This window comes from Bombyx mandarina, chromosome 06, assembly GCF_030267445.1.
Source record: "Bombyx mandarina strain Sakado chromosome 06, ASM3026744v2".
Lineage (NCBI taxonomy): Eukaryota > Metazoa > Arthropoda > Insecta > Lepidoptera > Bombycidae > Bombyx > Bombyx mandarina.
This window is the reverse complement of record NC_143213.1, coordinates 8668893-8680770: the sequence shown is the minus strand read 5'-3', so window position 1 is coordinate 8680770 and position 11878 is coordinate 8668893. Positions and strand designations below refer to the sequence as shown.

Sequence of the window (11878 nt, the reverse complement as noted above, 5' to 3'; positions counted from 1 at the left end):
CCAAGTCATGAATTTAGATTTATATCTCATTGTATTTAAAATATTGTACATTTTTACTCGCTGTTTCTTTTCTATCTCTGTACCCTAATAAAAATATAGTAAAAGTGTGTTTATTTTTGTTTGTTTGTAATTCAGAAAATATATTCAGAATGTAATGGAACTGTTTCCATAATAAATACAAGTGGTAGTGCTAATGATAGGTTTTGTAAAAAGGCATCACAAATGTTTTAGTTTAGTTTCTATTAGTTACAAAATAAAGCTGACGCTCGTACTCCATGGTTTCACTCTATAAATGAAGGTATATAATATGTAGGCATAGAATTTTTATTCATTAGTTCGAAAAATAATCAAAAGAGATTCAATTATAAGTTTTAATAAAAAGGATGGTATTTTAATTTATATTTGCAAAATGTACAATATTATTTTTACAAAGAAAGTAACTGAATTACATTTTATGTCGCTCTAAAAGCGCTTTGCATTTCGTGTCGTCAAAGGACTATTATTTACAATAATCCAGCTCGCACTTCACTCCACCGTGCTGAATACATCCGGTCACGTAATCATGGTATTTATTTCGTAAATTAAACGCGATATATTACATGCACGCCGCAATTGTATTGTTATATTATTTTAAGTTTACTATTGACTTGGTAAAGAATTCATTATGCAACATTCTTGTAAGAAGACTTCGCGTCAAAGATTTTTTGTCAAATCACAGAAACACACATTTAAACTTTATTTCTATGATCTACAAACTGATAATGATAAAGAACTTGTAACATAAAATATTACGCAGTATATATTTTGCAATAAAAATAGTTTTTGCTCATTTCGGATCCTCCTGATCCACAGCCCACTGAGTTTCTCTCTGGATCTTCTCAGTGAGTCGCGATTCCGATCCGGTGGTAGATTCAGCAAAGCACTGCTCTTACTAGTGTTAGCAAAGTCACCAGGCTGAGTCCCGTGAGCTCAACTACACGTCCGGTAAAGTTAGCATAGCCCCTCGAGATTTGCTAGCAATAGGTAGACAAGAAAAGCAATGGTTTTCCTGAGAATCTCCGAGCATAGTCCTGTCCATTGCTCTTTGGGTGACCTTGAGTATCCTGATAAGGCCCATTATGAGCTACCATATCGCAGTGTCATACGTCATCACTGGCAATATACACTGGTCAAAGGCTTTTGACACTGCGGTGTTTGTGATGAGAAGATTCTACGTAGCTTTCCGAACGCTGCCCATCTGAGTTTGATTCGACGATTCACCTCTTTATCGAAGTTGGACCTACCTAGCTGGACACTTTGCCCCGTGTTTATTTATTTAATGATATTTATCGTCACGGATTACATTTTTCCAAAGATATTAAATGCAAACATTAAACATAATGCTATTTTATAAAAAGATATGTGTTGTAATTTGTAAAATTTTGTAATTTCATTGAACAAAAATAGGAATAAAATATCTAGTTTTCATTTAACCCAGTGTACAGTAGGCTTCAGTTGGCGCGTATCGTTCATTCAATCATTTCAAAGCGGAATGTAATCGGGGTGCACGGGAAAACCAGGATTTACGAGCATTGCTGACAACTTCCGCTCTATGCGCCCTTTGCAAGGGCTAATCCTGTCTTGAGGGTCGATTTTAGTTTAGGGCCTTAACATAATAAGCAGAAAGTATTGATTATTACTCTTCGGCTCATACATTTCACTTGTAAGCATTCACCGATGCTCGTGGATAGCGTTAATACAAGAAATATAGCTGAACTACCACTTGGTACTGTTGTTAAACCTAGCTTGAAGAAGAAGAAGAGCTAGTAAAAAAGAATGAACTGCTTGAATTTTTTTGAAATTTAACTCGTTCGATTTTCAGCAATTTTTGGCTGAGGAACCATAAACTACTATCTATATTTAAAAAGAAAACACTGACAAATGAAAACCGTTGAATGATGAAAATTTTCATGAAATTCATCTGTCCCCAACTTTTTAAGCTGAAATGACAAAAATAATTTGTTTCGATTATCAGTTTCTAAAATGACATATTTTCAATTTGTTGTTCTAAATTCAAACATTTTTTTTTTTATGATTGAATGATTACTTGTGGCCCGAAGGCCTTTCCAGTTTCACCAGGACAGGTGGGCGAGCAAAGGCTCAGCCAGGAGGGGACTAAACATATAATGATCCAGCTCTCTATACCAAACATCGTTTTGTTGCTATCGATGCCAAAGAAAAGTTAGCCGAAGAAGTTTACAGTCCAATTTATGCAAACGGCTAAGAGCAAAACAGAAGTCAACAAAAAATTATTCGCCGCAGTGAGCTGAGCGGCACTCTTTGTTCTTCTAATCCCGACTTTCCTTTCAGATAGCGTTCAGTCAGCTCTTAAATTAAGAATTTATTTCTGAACTCCATACTTTCTTGTTCTCCTTTGTGCTGCATCACAATGGGAATTATTATCAATTGGAAAACTTTCCGTTTCCGCAACTTTCATAAAGGCTCACGTTTTATTTCCCACTTTTGGCTTTCTTTTGTTTTGCAAGACGATCTCCGGAAAGGAAATCTCTACGCCCCCTTGATTATCTTCAGTTAATTACCAAATTTAATTTAGTTTACATTTAACAAGGTTGAAAACGAGAACGATCGTCGGCTATCTGCTGTGATAACGAATAACATAATTTTTTTTTGGTGTATTATTAAATATTTACAAAATATTATTAAAAGCGGTTCGCAGAACGTTATCTCTTAAAAGGGTTTTGCAATGGAATATTCATGATTACCCTGAGTAACATTAATGGTTGTTTTGAATTCCCTCGTGTGAAAAGAAACATAGCACTCGTGATATGTTTTCCACGGGTTTATATCTCAAATAACGGGTTCGAATGTTCCTCGATGATTTGCATTTTATACACGTTATAAATAAAACATAAATTTTAATAACACTAACAGACATGTTTTATGTAAGGTTTTTGACGGCCGCTTATATGAAATGTATAGTTTTTATTTATTGAATAGCTGGGTAAACGAGTTGTCGGCTCACCCGATGTTGAATGGTTACCGAAGCCAATTGATATCACATCGTGAATGCCACTACCCGCCTTAAAATATGAGATTGAATTCTCAATTATATTGTATTATGCCTCGCTCACACTTTAAGCCAAAACGCATGACTACCTCGCATCAGAAATAGGATAGTAGCCTATATAGTAGATAGCACGATGGGAGGCTACTATATTGTTAAATATGTTTTATTTGAAATCATCCTATTACTGCATAAATTTTGATCCAATTGGACGAAAACAACCCATCCGTCTTTTTCTTTTCTTTTTGGAGCTAAAAAAATTAGGAATGGTTGTGAAGGAAGATTTATAACAAAGATCACTGAATTGCTCGGTTCTAAGACTTTTGTATTTATCTCGCAGAATCAAAGCACATTAGGTCTCTCAGTTTACGACGACGAAAGCCTACGAGCCACTTCGGTTGAATTTAATCCACAGCGGTTAAAGTTCCCTTCACAAACAATAACAATTCGTTCAGCGATATATTGTGACCGCAGTTTTACCCCGGAGAAAGTTTTAAGTGCAAAAGGCCTCGCAAGTTTATGTGTTGAATGAATCTAGGAACCGACATAATGTAAAAGTTGTAATTTGATTTGCAACGCAACCACTAGCAGCTATTGTTTTCATTTAGCAGCGCTATAGCGGCATTTGTTTCCTTGTGTAAAACGAGTTATGACTTAAGAGTTCTGTATAACTTTTTATTACGTGAATACCCAGCTCTGTCTACCCGACGTTTCAAGTAAATGCTTGTATTGCAATTATGAAAATTGAAAACAAACTTGGTTCTCCTTGCTCTTGTTTCTCTACTTAATATTTGCATGTTAATATTTTCTTTGTGGATTTTATACAATGGAATACTCCATTCCTCAACAAAGTGCTTATGTCTAATTTACTTGTTCAATGTTTATAAATCTTTGCTTTAAGGATTCAAAAGGAAAAAAAGCTAACAAGATATGTTTCGTACTTATCAAATGTTAATTACTTTATCACAAAAACGATTTTGTAAATAGTTTACATTATTCATTCGGTCGAATTTCAATTTATCAACATAATAAAATATTATTCTTATTTCATTTGCTGTCGACCTTGTAGTATGAATTGTTGTATGATTTGAAATATTAACCCAATGATTTTATACAATATTTTTTTTGTCTTGCGAAGCACAATCTTTATTTGGAACAGAAGAAACCTCCAAGTTCCGAGAAGTCATCGTGGCCTAAAGGATAAGATGTCCGGTGCATTCGTGTTGAACGATGCAATAGTGTTCGAATCTTAGGCGGGTACCAATTTTTGTAATGAAATACGTACTCTACAAATGTTCACGATTGACTTCCACGGTGAAGGAATAACATCGTGTAATAAAAATCAAACCCGTAAAAATTATAATTTGCGTCATTACTGGTGGTAGGACCTCTTGCGAGTCCGCGCGGGTAGGTACCACCACCCTGCCTATTTCTACCGTGAAGCAGTAATGCGTTTCGGTTTGAAGGGTGGGGCAGCCGTTGTAATTATACTTGAGACCTTAGAACTTATATCTCAAGTTGGGTGGCGCATTTACGTTGTAAATGTCTATGGGCTCCAGTAACCACTTAACACCAGGTGGGCTGTGAGCTCGTCCACCCAACTGAGCAATAAAAAAAAAAGTTTCTTTGTCGATTCTTTGGTGGTGAAAGTTCATCGCGAATCGGTGGTAAGTCTGATAGATAGGTCCTACTTATATGTATTGTATAATATTACGACGATAATTACTAAATTTGTGATTAGTTTGTAGTAAGCTTAAGATTGTTAATAAAAAAAAAGAATCGAATGAGTCGTACCTACAACTAATAATTTATTTTCGTATCTTTCTGACGAGTTCGCCGTAAACAACAAACGGATTTTGTAACTTGTGTTTTTTTTAAATATAGGTCGCACGAAATTCATCAACGTCGGAGTTTCATCATAATCTAACATATTTAATACGAAATTTTGGTGTTTTCACTATAGTCACATACATTTTTATAGACGAAATCGAATGTCTGGTACATTGTGACTCAGAATAAAATAAATTCAGAACAGATTTTCCACAAAATACTGAATAACCGCTCGATTGCCCATATTTGATGTTACATACAAAAAAAAAAAAAGTAGAAATAGGTATATCGGGGTCTAAAAATTACAGAAGTGTCGATGTTTTATGAAACTCGTATTTTTCTATGTAGAGGTTTCGTCGGTCCTATCAAAATAGGAGTAAGGGAGAAACGCTTCAAATAAACACTTGTTATAATTGGCAAGTAGGAAGTGTCTATTATTATTTTCCACGATACGAGTATAGGTCGACGTCCGCGTTGTCATGGGTTCTCCGGTGTGACCAGTGCTCCATCACCGATTCTATAATATCAATATCATAATAGACTAAAATTATCAATGTAATGCGAGCAACTGGATTTATTTTGAACATTCTATTAAATTAATAATCGGAGCGACAGATTATGATTTTTTTTTATTGCTTAGATTGGTGGACGAGCTCACAGCCCACCTGGTGTTAAGTGGTTACTGGAGCCCATCGACATTTGCAACGTAAATGCGCTACCCACCCTGAGATATAAGCTGTAAAGACTCAGTATAGTTGCAACGGCTGCCCCACCCTGCAAACCGAAACGCATTACTGCTTCACGGCAGAAATAGGCAGGGTGGTGGTACCTACCCATGCGGACTCACAAGAGGTCCTACCGCCAGTGTTTTTTTCTTACGTATAGCGTTTTTTATTCGATCAATAGTCTGTCCGGTTTTTTATTACTTAAGAGTATGCAGCAGTCCTTAACGAGCTACTTTTAAGACATCGACCACCGTAATAGCATTGGCATCTTATTTTCCTTTTTAACTTCCCATAGTACTTATCGTAAATACATACGACGAAGTATTAACGCAGTTTCGGTTTGAAAGATGGGATATGCATCATTCCAATGTAAGTCATCGATCTGATGTTTTTAAGAGGCAGGACTCCACTGTGTGCTTGACTGTTTATACATAGTTTTTTAATGTACGTATTAATAAGTTTCAAGCCTCTATCCCTACCCAGTTTAACTGATACCATATGTCATGGACAACAAAGATATAGACATCGAGAATTTCCTAAAAATCGGTATATGTATACTGTTTCATAGTTAATTTAACGTACTCACTTGATGTAGACAAACATCCTGAGATTCTATTTTTGCGTTCATCGACACTGTTGCAGTCACGACTCTCTTAAGATCACACGTTATAAATGTTAGCCGCATAATATGCATTTACGTTATAGATGGAATTAAAAAAAGAACATTATATTTCAGTAACAAAAAAATATTGGCAAACTTTGAAAAGTTGAGATTGTGCTGTGATTTTTTATTTATTAGTTCTTGTATCTGGAAAAAGTTGCAGAGCAAGTACATATTTTACAGTAAGTATGAAAAGTTTGGGAGTGCTACTAAATAATAAAATATAAGATAAATATAGAAGGTGTTAAAACGCGTATTAGAGAAAATGTATCGGAAAAATAATGGTTTATCAGTCCAATTGTTTATGTATAGTAAAAAAAAAACAATGAAAAAATACGCTTTTTGAAATTGTAAGCCTCATTGAGTCTTTTTTGCGAGTATTTCAGGTTATCTTATCTGTTTTTAATAACTGTTCTGCTTTGGCTCGAAGTCAATTTAGCTCTTTTGAGGACTCGCCTGATTTAAAATTAAAATCAAAACTTTGAGGTTATGCCGTACTACTCAATTTCCAACTTTTAAACAGGGTTAATATATTTTCGGTCAACGATTTTTCAAGCTTCCCACATTATTAGCCATGTCGTGTTCCAGAAACCGTCACAACTCCATCAACAGCTTATTCATTTTACGAACTTGCTCTGTGTTCTGTGTTGTGTAAATTCAACTGTAGACATTATCTTTGCCAGGGAAGAGTTGTCCCGAAATTCTTGGAGTAAAGCTGGTCGAAGCGATAGCGTAATAGAAAAATTGAAACTAGCTTTTGCCCGCGATTTCGTTCGCATGGAATAGTTACTTTGTGATAACCCTAAATTTTACCCGCGACTCCATTTACGTAGAAGGTGAAAATATTTTTGAATAATAGAATGCTAAGGAGCTGTTTAAGGTACCATAATCACGCTTTTTTACGGACTTCAAAAAAGGAGGCTATCAATTCGACTACTATTTTTTATTTACATTTGTTCACCGGTTTTTCTGGTAATTCTTTTTTCTTTTTTTTATTCGAAAAGGTAGGATTCCCGAATGGTCCTGTAATCATCAGGATCAGGATTTGATGATAGGATCCTGGAGAAATCGAGAAAAATCTACAACTTTCAAAGCTTATCTTGAAGTGATTTGGGTGTTTCTTGTTATTTATTATTCATATACTGTGCCGCCGCGTGCCACCCGGCCGACGGCTTGTACATCATTATTACACGCTTGATCATTATTTTGCTGCGATGTTATTTTCAAACTGCGATATCTTCAAAGATACTCATTGAAATCAAATGATGTAAAGGGCAAATTCTTTTCAATTAAATACCTGTAATAAAATATTTTAGCGTATTCTATAATATTACCGTCGAATAATTTATTATAAATTTAATAATAATAAAAAAAAAAGGATTTTATTTTATTTTATATAATATTTGATGATATATCGATTTTGAAACATTATTTATTAGTGCTCCACTCGTATTGGTCTTAGCGTAATGTTATATGCTCTATAGGCTTCCTCACTAAATGAGCTATCTAGCATTGAAAGATTTTTTTGAATTGGGCCAGTAGTTCCTGAGATTAGCGCATCCAACCAAACAAACGAACAAACTCTTTAGCTTTATAATATTAAGTATAGATTTACAAGAAATTTGTCATACAAAATTTGTAAAGTTTCAAACAACAAGATTAGGAAGGGGATTTGGAGCAATTGGATTATTTTAAAATTATGCATTTAAATAAAAAAAAGTAAGTTTACTTTATAAACGCTCTAAAAATAGCAAATAGTATCTCATAATGATCTGAAAAATAATTTAATATATTATAAATATATCGCGTGACCTTGTTGTTGTTGACCTTTATGTAATCATAATACATATCATCTTTTCATCAGTACATCGAGGATCACTTAAAAAGTGCTTATTTGGTTGTGGTCTTTTGTTTGTTTGACAGTCAGCAGACATTAATTGCGTGAATACTAACTAATAGCCGTTGGAGCTCCGTGGTTCGTGAGGAACGTTGATCTACACGACGACCTGGGCCTCGAATCTATCCAGAAATACATGAAGTCAGCGTCGGAACGGTACTTCGATAAGGCTATGCGTCATGATAATCGCCTTATCGTTGCCGCCGCTGACTACTCCCCGAATCCTGATCACGCAGGAGCCAGTCACCGTCGACGCTCTAGACACGTCCTTACGGATCCATCAGATCCAATAACCTTTGCATTAGACGCCTTCAGCTCTAACACTAGGAGCAGGCCTAGGGACCTCGGTAACCGTACTCGTCGAACTCGACAAAGAGTTCACCGTGCAACCTAACCCATGAATCAGCTCGCTGAGTTTCTCGCCAGATCTTCTCAGTGGGTCGCCATTCCGATCCGGTAGTAGATTCATTCGCGAAGCAGCTACTCTTGAGCTGTTAGGTCTCCTTCGGAGGCGCTCGGGTAGCTGTTAGCAAATCCCACCCATCCTGGCTGAGCCTTTGCTCGCCCACCTGTCCTGGTGAAACTGGAAAGGCCTCCGGGCCACCAGTAATCCTTTAATCATTAAAAAAAAAAACTACAAATTCGTTCCAAATGCGGAAACCAAAAAGAGATAATAATAAACCTATATGAATTTACAAAGAATAACAAATTTAAGGTGACCTCTCATTTAAAGTACACTGACCTATTTCTTCAAACTAACTATAATATGTTTATTTAAATATACGTGTATCGACGAAGTGTTAAAAATACATCGCCACGTGGCCAGTTCGGTTACGAGCTTCGCACGGAATAGATTATACCTTTTAAACCCATAAACAACAACAGTAAACACGATGTCTGAAAGCAGAGAATAAAAATGTTTTCAGATCACACGTGAATGCTCTTTATCCGGCCAGAGCATCTGGGTGCAAATGTCAGTGTTACGTTTAGCTCGCAATCGGAGTAATAGCAGTCCGTGCTAATGGATTGTACCTCACTACTTAACCACGTACTTCGCATTGAATTATCTATAAGTAACCATTTGATTTTTAAATGGAAATAGACGTAAATTATGATCAGTGCAAAAGTCAGATTTTGTTAGTCTTAACAGTCTGAACAGCTTTCCACTCACAATTTTGTCTATCGTTTAATTAATTTGTTTAGTGCAGTAGATATTATCACAAGTAATCGGTAAGTAATATTCGCAATTTATGTAATTACAAGCGGCCCGCTCCGGCTCCGCTCGGGTCTTTAACAAAAATTTCAACGATATTTGACGTTTTTTAATTTTTTTAAAATAAAATAACACTTATTGCGGCATAACTATAATAGTTAGACAAATGCTGTCGCGACACTTTTTGTAACTAATAATGTGTTCTACAAAGTCGTAGTACATTATTTTATTCTATCATCAATAGTTTTCGCAGGGCACGCGATGTAAGGAATATTTTATGTAATTTTTTTACACCTTGGGTTACATTATTGGAATTTGAGTAAGGATTCCAAATTTTTTACAAAAAAGATTGTAGCCTATGTCACTCGGGAATAGTGAAATCTTTCCTCTTTATAATATTAGTATAGATTAGTAAAGAAAACGTGTCCGATTATTTAAATACTAGCGACCCGCCCTCGCTTCGCTTCGGAAACATTAAAACACACATGAAACCAAAAAAATAAAATATTTTTTTTTTTTAAAAGTATCCTATGTTCATCAGGGAAAATGTCGGCTTCTAATGGAACAATAATTTTTCAAATCGATCCAGTAGTTTCGGAGCCTATTCGAAACAAACAAACAAACAAATGTTTCCTCTTTATAATATTAGTATAGATATGCTTAATTCTTATTAATTCCTTCTTTCATTTAAGACTCACATCTAAGATTTATTTAACTAGAGATTATAAATGTATTTTATGAATTGAATCTTATGATTCTGGATTGCATTTCCATAAGCTCTCTCTTTTCATAGGGTGTACTTTTGTTACCCTTGTTCCTTTCTTCGTACGGGTGGTTGAGGTCTACATTAAATTAAGTAGCATTATTAATGAAATTGTGTTTTTCCAAAGATTTATGTATTTCTTTACTTTATATGTCATTTGATTTTAACATATTCGTTATTATAAATAAAATAAATTAGTTTTATCAAATGTGATTGTCACGTCAGTTCAGCCGTCTGTCTTGGGTTGTACATTATTTATTGACTTCGATATCGATTTAATATGATTGCTTATATAAAATTTCTTATTTTATCATGCTACCTCGCTTAAAACATACAAAATTAAAACATATTTTATAGGATCCCAAAACAAGTCGATGCCCCAAAACTATTATCTATATATATTTAAATTCATTATGGAGCACTATTCTGAAAAATCGGACACCATTTTTCGGTCGGAATCTATTGATCATGACACTAATCTTAAATACCTCTTAATAAAATGTGTCATCAAAACCTAATTAGACATTCTGTTTAGATATTTCGGGAAAAAGGTTACCGACAAAATCTCTCTTCGGAACTATTTAAATAAAATAGTTTTATTCCGTAGCAAGTAAAAAACTGTTGTAAACTCGTTAAATTTGTAATAATTAAGTGATTTTAGAGAGGAAGTCATAAGGAATGACGTTTGTATTTGAATAAATATTCTGAAGGTGTTTTTTTTTATCACGCGGTCCCTTGATAAGTTTAAAATTTGAAGAGTGATTCAAATGGTGCGGCGCACCTACCTTGAGGTGCGTTGCGGTAGTGTGTTACGGACTTTAGAGTCAGCAACACAATTAAAATAGATTGTAATAGAGAGGTTAGTAGTCTAAGAAAAACACGTACTCTTATTTTGATATCCAAAACAGCATAGCTATAGCATGCTAACGTTTTATCGCCGACATAAAGCTTTCATCCCTTTCCGGCATATAAGCAAGTGCGAGGAAGACGGCAACATACGAAACGATGGTAAAATTTAGCATGCTAGAAATGGACAGATGGCACTGTATTAGGTACGCCATATGTAAAAAATCGGTGTAGCAACTTTTAAAAATATCGTTTACTTGGCAAATTTGAAGCACGACCTGTCTTAGATTTCACACATCTAAATCACATCATCTTTGCACATAACAATATACTTACTTCCTATTAAAGTATTAAATTCTACCAATGATTAATACTCAAGTATATTTATAATAAAACTAGCTGACCCGGCAGACTTCGTAGTACCTCAATCGATAAATAAAAGACCTAAACTTTTGTATAAAATAAACATCAAAGGAAAAACAAAATTGTTATTTTTATTTAATTCCGAGCATTTTCATATTTTTTCACCTTTTAAACCTTTTTTGGACTTCCACGAATAATTTAATACTAAAATTAGCGAAATCGGTCCAGCCGTTCTCGAGTTTTAGCGAGACTAACGAACAGCAATTCATTTTTATATATAGAGATGAGCCAAGAACGTTTATCGATAAAACCTAATAACATTAAAATCTTCTGGGCAACACTAGAACCGCCATGTTTAGCGGCCAGATGACGTCACAGTGGCACGCATTTTTTGTTGACGTTTCATTTCCATAGGTTTCATACTTCAGTGATTCGAACACGAAATTCCATCAAATTGACGATGCCAAATTATGACAACTTTCTTTTCGATTTTTTGTGCATTATGAAATTCGCAAT

At 34.8% G+C, this 11878-nt stretch overlaps 1 protein-coding gene across 1 annotated transcript in view; it reads left to right on the top strand.

Annotated features, from left to right (window-relative positions):
• The first annotated feature begins 6443 nt into the window (after window positions 1-6443).
• The window catches only part of LOC114241381 (facilitated trehalose transporter Tret1-2 homolog), a 48654-nt gene continuing 43219 nt past the window's right edge, over window positions 6444-11878 (top strand). The window contains exon 1 of the mRNA XM_089728351.1: window positions 6444-6462. The gene's annotated coding sequence lies outside the window, so the exon portion shown is untranslated. The remainder of the gene's footprint in view (window positions 6463-11878) is intronic.